Below are 9,363 nucleotides of genomic sequence, written 5' to 3'. Positions count from 1 at the left end.
TGATGAAGCAGATTTAATGGAAATTGACAACTATGAAAAAGATGCCCTTTTGTGCGAAAGTGAGTCTGAAAGTGAACAAGCTATTAATATGCAATCCTGTGATGAACAACCAGAGGAACAAAATCCAGAGAACCAGAAAGTGATTTGAACAATGGAGGTTTTGCTCTAGAAGTTGTCTGCAGCCTGTAGACATTTCAGAAGAGATTCTCTGTTTCACTGATAATACATATTGTGTGGCTCCTGCAGAAAGAAACAATCCTGTTAGCTTCTTCAGAACTCCTCATTTGGAAGCCATGGCATTTCCTGTGCAGTTTCCTACTGGTCAGAATACACTGGATGAAAAGAGACGTCTCAAGCTCACACCGAGTGCTTACTTCAAGTCAAGGCTTTTCAACATTGATGCAAGATTTGCTAAAGATACAAATTACCTGTTTTTCTCACAGTTTGTCACTGAAATACATTTGGCTAATTCCAGCATGACAATACAGCTAAGGAAAGGTAAAACTATGACGAAAGATGGACGCAAAATCACATCAGGAATGTTACAAAGTAAGACAGAAGTAGAGAAGCTGGTAAGAAATAAAGATGCAATCAGATTTATGCAGCCACTCAGAGGAACTCCAGCTTACTGGCAGAAAACTACCAGAGATCTATTCAGTATGGTTCGCCAAATAGGAACACCTCAGTTCTTTGTCACTTTCTCTGCTGCTGAGATGAGATGGCCGGAAGTGATTCAAGCAATAAAGAGACAGCAAGGTGAAGAGGTTGATTTTGAAGCCCTGGACTGGTCAGAAAAGTGTGAAATTCTAAGATCAAATCCAGTAACCACCATGCGAATGTTTGATAAACGTGTTGAGGCTTTGTTCAGAGATTTGCTTTTTTCTCCTGCACAGCCCCTTGGTGAGATCATTGATTACTTTTACAGAGTTGAGTTCCAGCACAGAGGTAGTCCGCATATACACATGTTGCTGTGGATTCGAGAAAAGGTAGAAGTAGATGTGGATGATGACCAAACTGTCTGTGACTTTGTGGACAGATACATCTCAGCTCAGCTCCCTGATCCAGAAAAACAACCTGAACTGCACAAAAAAGTCACTGAACTACAAAAGCACAGCAAAAACCACACAAAGACATGCTTTAAGAGTGTGAACTCTGGTTGTAGATTTGGGTTTCCAAAACCACCAGCCACAAGAACAATGATTGTGAGACAGGATGAGGATTCAGACACTGAAGCTGCAAAAGCCAAACTCAGACCTTTGTTGAACCTGCTGAAGAACCTGAAGCTGCTTCCCTCACATAGAGCAGATTCTGTCACGATGCAACTTGACGATGCAATTGACATGCTCAACAAGAAATGACCCAAATGAGTGTTGGATCAACAATTACAACCCAGACCTGCTTGAAGCCTGGAACTCTAATTTAGATGTCTCGTTAATTTTGAATGCCTATTCATGTATAGAATACCTCTGTAAATATATAACGAAGAAAGAATCTGGCCTCTCTGAATACCTGAAGACAGTTATTGATAACTCTGATAAGAACACCGTCAATGAATGTGATGAAATGAGAGCTGTGATGCAGGCTTACTCAAAAAAGAGAGAAATCAGTGCACAGGAGTGTGTGACTCGAGTCTGTGGCCTAAAAATGAAAAAGTGTTCCCGCAGTGTTGTATTTGTACCAACAGATGATAACCCAGTAAAAATGAGTCGCCCGATGAGCTACCTGGAAAGCACAACACACGACAGCTGTAATATTTGGATGACAAGTTTGAGTGATAAATACAAATGCAGACCTGAGACACCAGAATATGAGGAAATGTCACTGGCTGATTTTGCTGCCTTGTGCAGGTTGGTGAGTGGTCCAAATGAAGGAAAAGATGTCTTCCTCTTCTAAACCAGCTTGGATTTGTACAAAGGCGAAAGAATGATAAACCAGCTATAATCAGGTATTACCACAGTCACAGAAAAGATCCTGAGCAATATTATGGTCGACTGTTGAGACTTTACCTTCCACACAGATCAGAGCAGGAACTGAAACCACAAGGTTCCAAACCTATCAGTCCTTCTACAACTCAGGTTTTGTGCAACTTCCATGTTCAGACCACAGTGAGTCTGTGAAACGGATTGTGAAAAGAAATAAAGACAAGTATGAGAAGAACTCTGAGGATATTGAGAGTGCACTGGAAGAATTTGAACAAAATAGGGATGTTGTGATTGATGAATGGTGTAATCTTGCTCCTGAATCTGAAGTTGTGAGGCTACATGTGATGAGAATCTTCCTGAGAGACATTCTGATGATGAGAACGAACAGGAGAATGTTCCCGACTACAGTCGTCAGTCTGATGCTGTAACAGAGATCAGAGCCATCAGAGAACAACCTGCAGTAGATCCAGCCGTGGTAAGTGTAATGTATCAGAATCTGAACCAGAAGCAGGCCTGCGTGTTCTATGCCATTAGAGACTGGTGTATTCAGCGCGTTTGTGGTTTGAACCCAGATCCATTTTCTTCTATATCAATGGTGGTGCAGGAACTGGTAAGTCACATCTGATTAAGTGTATTCACTCTGAAGCATCAAAGATCCTGAGCAGACTGCCTGCTAATGCAGAAGAAGCTGACATATCAAATCCAACTGTTTTACTGACTTCATTTACCGGTACAGCAGCTTTTTCTATCAGTGGCTCTACATTACATTCCTACTGAAACTACCCAGGAGTCTGAAACCACCCATTCAAGGACTTGGTAATCAACTGGATGAAGTCAGATCTGAGCTTATAAATGCTGAAATTATTGTTATTGATGAGATTTCAATGGTTTCAAAACCCCTTTTTGCTTATGTGGATGCAAGACTGAAACAAATCAAAGGCACTCAGAGACCTTTTGGTGGAATGTCAGTTTTAGCTGTTGGAGATTTTTACCAGCTGCCACCAGTGCGACAGTCTAAACCTCTCTGTGTTTATGATCCAGAACAGATTGACCTATGGCAGGAACATTTTCAGATGATCACTCTAACCGAGATCATGCGTCAGAAAGATGATGTGGCCTTTGCAGAGATGCTGAACAGGATTAGAGTCAAAGAAAAGACAGATGAGCTTTCTCAGTGCGACAGAGATTTGTTGTCACAGGCCGTGACTGCACCAGAAGAATGTCCAATCGAGGTCTTACACATTTATGCCACCAACAAGAATGTGGAATCCCACAACACAGATACCCTGAAGAAGCTTCATTCAAACATTATAATCATCAATGCAGACGATTTCCAGAAGGATAAATGTACAGGCAGAATGGCACGAAGAGACAAACCATTTACAGGTGGGCGAAATGATTTACCCGACACTCTGAACGTTGCAGAAGGAGCTCGAGTCATGCTTACCAGAAACTTGGACACACTAAACGGTTTAGTCAATGGTGCTTTTGGTATACTGGTAAAGGTGGTGAGATCTGAAAATGATGGACAAATAATTAAACTGGGCTCAGAATTGACAACAGGCAGCCTATGAGACACAACCGCAGTGCTAATGCAGCATCTGATGATCTGGTTTACATTGAGAGAGCAGAGGAGAGTCTGAAGTTTAAAGGAGCAGTACGCAGACAGTTTCCTGTAAAGCTAGCATTCGCCTGCACAATTCACAAAACCCAGGGTCTTACAACACAGACAGCTGTAGTTTCAATGAAGAACATTTTTGAACCAGGTATGGCTTATGTTGCTCTCAGCAGGGTGACGTCTCTCAGTGGACTCTATTGCAGGACTTGGATGAGAAAAAGATTTATGCCAATCCTGAGGTAACTGCAGCGCTCCAAACCATGAGACAAGCCAGTGTTGAGGAAATGATGCCTCTTCTTCAGGTCAGAGAAACAGCCAGCAGACCTGACACTTTACACTGATCCATCACAATACAGAAGGTTTGCCATCTCACATCAGTGACATCAAGAGTCATCATGAAATGTGTTTAGCAGATGTTTTGTGTCTTACTGAGTCTCACCTCCAAGGCTCCTTTGTTGCAGACAGTCTTCATTTGGACGGCTACACATGTTCAAACGCAACAGACATGTGTCCTACACAAACTTTCCTCACATGGCCAGCAGAAGTGGTGGGGGAGTTGTTGTGTATTTGAGGAATCATTTTCAGGTTCAGGTAAAACAGTATCTGCATAATGTCACTGATCTTGAGTTTTTAGTGTTGAAGGTTCAGGCTCCATTCCCTGCGCTCATTGCTGTTGTGTACAGACCCCCAGATTACAGTTTGACACCATTCATGCAAAACCTGGTAAGTCTTTTAGATTCACTTGAAATAATGGACTGTCACCCAATAATTGTGTGTGGAGATTTTAATGAGAACCAGTTACAGAGTGGAAGAAAACAGATTCTGGAGCAGTTTCAGTCGAGAGGGTATTCACAGCTGATCACTTCTGCCACTACAGACAAGAACACCTGCTTGACCTCATTTTTATTTCTCAGCCACAGCAAAGTCTTCATTCAGGTGTCCTGAGAACATATTACAGTTACCACAACCCTGTGTTTTGTGTCCTGTCCTTGAGCCAATCATGAAGTCGTCTGGTGAGTTTTGAAACAATTACAGATCATGTTTGTTACAGAGTTTACTGATTGTAGAGCATGAAAAAGATTTTTCATTGAAAAAAGGGTCTTCCCTACTCTGTCTGTCAGAAGACCCTTTCTTATTGCAATGTTATTAATCATTTCACCAAATCATTGCTGAACTTCATCCAGAGCAGGGAGATCTGCTTTCTGCTATCATGCACCTCTGATCTGAAATGTGCTGCAACATTTGATAAACCAACATCATTTTTTTTTATTCTCATGTTTTAAATGACTAAATCTTTTTACTGTGACGTATGTAGCTCAACAAACGAGATCTTCCCCTCCAAGAGCTTTAAAATATGAAATAGTAAATAAATAAATCCCAGATAAATGCAGGTATTTATTATGGGTCACATGAATAAATACAGACAATTATATTTTCTTGATTATAGTAGATTTTGTAGAATCAAAAGTTTTTGTGATGAATGAGTTTTTGCTGATCATGTTTTACAGGTAAAAAATGTCAAAAGTTTTAAACTATCTTTAGGCTACCAGAGATGTCTATAATGATACATTATGTAGAGAAAAACATTAGTACAGCTTACAGAATATGTATAAAAACTGATTTAGAAGTAAATGGATAGTTTTCTGAAAGTTCCCGACTACAGTTTAACACCACCCACCCAGCTCAGCCCCCAAGTGTCTATGTAATGCTTGTATGGTGTGTGAGTTTGACTTGGCCTTTATCCGGGTGGGTTTGGGTTTGGGTGGATAAAGGCCAAGTCAGAATTCTCTGAGCAGCTGGAAAAAGCTGCTAATAAACAAAGACATCAGAAAGTGTGGGCTTTAGGTGTAGCCCACGCTTTCTGATGCACTAATTAGACTTAGTAACCGACACCCCATACCAGCATACATAGACACTTGGGGGCTGAGCTGGGTGGGTGGTGTTATAAGCACTTGTTTTGTTAGATGTATTTTTTCAGACAGGGCACAGTCTCCTTTGTGGCAAAACCTTCAAACTTCACCATCCTCAGCTGAAACAACAACATCTTAACCCCATCTTCATAAACTGCTGAGCCAAACCTGATCCATCAGTGCTGGACTGCACAGATAACTACATGCCACAAAGAGACTGCTGTGTTATGAACTGCCATACCAGTGTGTCTTCAATGGAGAAGATGACACACCCATCACCTGACCTCCTGCCTGATCTGGAGACCATCATCATGCTGCCACACTACACACCTCTGAGACCATCAATTATGACTGATACTGTATTTCCTGTCAGAGATGCTCAGTGATCCTCAGAGCAGAGAGAGGTATGATTCTTTATCTTTGATAAAAAATGTCAGTGTTTTAATTCATTTAATTAATTAAATCCTGTTATTGCATAAATAATTCCACACTCAAATGATTATACTTGTTGACACTTTTTGAGTTTTAATTCACATTATGGATTACAAATCTATGCTTTTTCTACTCTGTCTCTCTGTGCAGGTACTGCTGTCTTCTGAGTTCTTCAGTGTCCCAACTGAGACATTCAAACCTCATTGCAGAGCTCATGTCTTTCCTCACCATCATGTGAGTGTGGATTGCTCTGGATTCTGGTTATGTGTCTTGCAGCACCTATAAGGTATTTCAATATTGTTCATTGTATAACTCATTTGTAGTTTTTAGGCCTTAACACAAATGAAATGTTCCTTTTTCTGTATTTTTTAGAACAAGCTCGTCCAGTGTGCCTGCATTCCAGCTTCTTATACTCTACGCAAGTGGACAGAGTATAAGTGTTTGACCACTCTTACAGACACCGACTTCTGTCAACTCACTTCTACTGATCAGGCACCTCACTCCAGGAAGACAGAGGGCTGCAAGCCTGTCATCATTTCCTGTGTGGCTATTCTTGGGGTAGCATCAGATTTTTCCCACAAATATTAAAAGGTAACACTTGTTTTAAGCTTAGTTATTAAATCAAAAGTCTTCCCTTGTGTTATGTCTGTGAAGGTTCTCATGGTGTCCTTTGATGTAGTCTCTCTCTTCACTTGCATACCCACTACAGAGGCAGTGGAGACTGTCAGAAAACGACTACAAGAAGACAGCTCCTTGGAAGACAGGACCAACTTCACACCCGATCAGATTTGCACACTGTTAGACCTCTGCCTTACCACTACATATTTGAAATACAACGAGGGTTTCTACAGACAAAAACATTGCTGCGCCATGGGCTCCCCCGTGTCACCTATTGTAGCCAACCTTTGCATGGAGGAAGTGGAAATGAAGGCTCTTGGCTCTTTTAAAGGGAGAGTACCCAGCCACTGGTACAGATATGTAGACGACACCTGGGTCAAAATCAAAACACAAGAAGTGGAATCCTTCACTGCGCACATTAACGCCGTGGATAAAAACATCAAGTTCACCAGGGAAGACACAAAGGACGACTGTTTGCCTTTCCTGGACTGCGCTGTGCACATGGAAGAGAATGGCAACCTCAACATTGAAGTTTATCGGAAGCGCACACACACGGACCAGTACCTCCTCTTTGACTCCCATCACCCTCTGGATCACAAACTTGGAGTAATCAGGACCCCCGGGCAGAGCATGTTCCCTTTAAGCCTGAAGGGAAAAAGAAGGAACACACACATGTAAAGGAAGCACTTAAAACATGTGGCTATCCTTATTGGGCGTTTATAAAGTCAGCAAATATGCACAGAAAAGAACATCAGACACCAGCGAGGGAGGATAAGAAAGAGAGATGCAACAACATTGTCATCCCCTATGTAGCCGGTGTATCAGAGAAACTCAGGAGAGTTTTCTCCAAGCACGACATCCCAGTGTACTTCAGACCCAGCAACACACTCAGACAGAAACTGGTTCACCCGAAAGACAAAACTCCTAAACACAAACTTAACAATGTGGTGTACGCTGTACAGTGCAGCGAGGAATGCCCAGACCTCTACATCGGAGAGACCAAACAGCCACTTCACAAGCGCACGGCACAACATAGAAGAGCCACCTCCACGGGACAAGACTCAGCAGTTCATCTGCATCTAAAGGACAAAGGTCAGTCTTTCGAGGATGCCAATGTTCACATTTTGGACAGAGAGGACAGATGGTTTGAAAGAGGAGTGAAAGAAGACATTTACGTCCACTGTGAGCGACCATCTTTGAACAGAGGCGGTGGTTTATGACACCAACTGTCTGCCATCTATAATCCAGTTTTGAGATCCCTTCCCAGACACCTTAATGCCCACTCACATCCTGGGCCATCTGACCTAAGGGAAATCACATGATAGGGTGGGGCCAGGTTTCACAATAAGCTCACCCGAAACCCTGCCTGGTTGGGACCCACACCCACTTTCACACCTTGGCTCATGTGATTAGGTAGAGGATCATCAGGGGGTCCTTTGTCCCTCTTTGGGGGGAAACTCCCACTGGGTTTAAATCTGGGACTCTCCACCACTGACCCTTAGAAGAAGAAGCTTCTCGGATGAGAGGTGAAACGTCTTCAAGCAACTCAAAGAAGTCCAGAAGCTTTTCTTTCCAAGCTCATTAGACTTCCCATGTGTTAATTACATTTTATTTGTTGTTGTTTTCTTTTATATTTATATGTAGTGATTGGATGTGGTGGAGCTTTGTTGTTTATGTGGAAAACATCTGTTTGTGATGATATTTACAATGAGGCTTTAAGGTGACAGTTTCCATGTTATTTCAATCCTTTTACTAAGCAAAAACATGTTTGCAATTAACATATTTTTTCAGTTTTGTCTTTTGGATTTATGGTTAACATTCCTCTGTGACAGCAAATACTAAACTGGTCCAAGTAACCAGCATATCATTGGTCAAAGGCAAAAAGGACCACATGTCACACTAGCAATGAATTTTTGACTGTGTTTGTGTTAGTATAGAGTAGGTCTAACAGTGGTTTTCCACATCTGCTCTAATATATATAGATAATGGGTCACCCTGGTCACAGCACTATGTGAAAAGCTGTTAGAGGTAAAATTAACCCAATTAATACCTCATCATAAGTCACTCTCTAACGCAAAGCAGTGATTATTTTTCACTGTAATTTATTCCACAACAATGTTCTTTATTTGATCCTTGTTTCTTTGAATATGCACATCGATTGTTCAGCTGTGTGACTCTCCACACCTCAAATATATTACAATGTGGACTTCATTTCGACAGTATTTTGTAGATTGGTACCATATTTATCATCAAATCATCTTGTGCATTTATTACCTAAATGTTGTTTGTGGGTTTTTTTTGTTTGTTTGTTTGGGATTTTTTTGTTGCCATTTTTACATTTCACCAACTGTGTAAATTCTGCAATTTTACCTTGGTTTTGTTTCACATCAGTTTATCTGCTGGCTGGTATTCCTGTCTTCCTTCTCTCACCCCAACCGGTCGCAGCAGATGGCCGCCCCTCCCTGAGCCTGGTTCTGCTGGAGGTTTCTTCCTGTTAAAAGGGAGTTTTTCCTTCCCACTGTCGCCAAAGTGCTTGCTCATAGGGGTCATATGATTGTTGGGTTTTTCTCTGTATCTATGAAGCGCCTTAAGGCGACTTTTGTTGTGATTTGGCGCTATATAAATTGAATTGAATTGGTTTTTTTCCTTTTCTAATCTTTCTGGTCATTTTTCACAGTTAAACAAGTAACTTTGAGGTTACTTCATCGTTTTCAGCTGTTATCTGTTTACAGTTTTTTCCTAATAATTACATTTCTGCAAAATTATAGCAGTTCTGGTAAGTTGAAATATTTCTGCCAAGTTATTAATTTTCTACTAAATTGTATCATTTCTGCTAAGTCATGTTATTCTAAATTATTACATT

At 41.2% G+C, this 9,363-nt stretch overlaps 1 long non-coding RNA gene across 2 annotated transcripts; it reads left to right on the top strand.

Annotated features, from left to right (window-relative positions):
- Positions 1-6,085: 6,085 nt before the first annotated feature.
- LOC109197945 (uncharacterized) lies at positions 6,086-6,839 on the top strand. 2 transcript variants are annotated; one of them, XR_003218005.1, is made up of 3 exons: positions 6,086-6,116; positions 6,255-6,473; positions 6,592-6,839. It is a non-coding gene; the product is annotated as an uncharacterized LOC109197945 (long non-coding RNA). The 2 variants fall into 2 exon arrangements; XR_002058951.2 differs by lacking the exon at positions 6,086-6,116 and adding an exon at positions 6,126-6,168.
- The last annotated feature ends 2,524 nt before the right edge of the window (positions 6,840-9,363 follow it).

This window comes from Oreochromis niloticus, unplaced genomic scaffold (assembly GCF_001858045.2).
Source record: "Oreochromis niloticus isolate F11D_XX unplaced genomic scaffold, O_niloticus_UMD_NMBU tig00003680_pilon, whole genome shotgun sequence".
Lineage (NCBI taxonomy): Eukaryota > Metazoa > Chordata > Actinopteri > Cichliformes > Cichlidae > Oreochromis > Oreochromis niloticus.
Note: the sequence above shows the minus strand (reverse complement) of the source record. Positions and strands in the feature narration are given on the sequence as shown.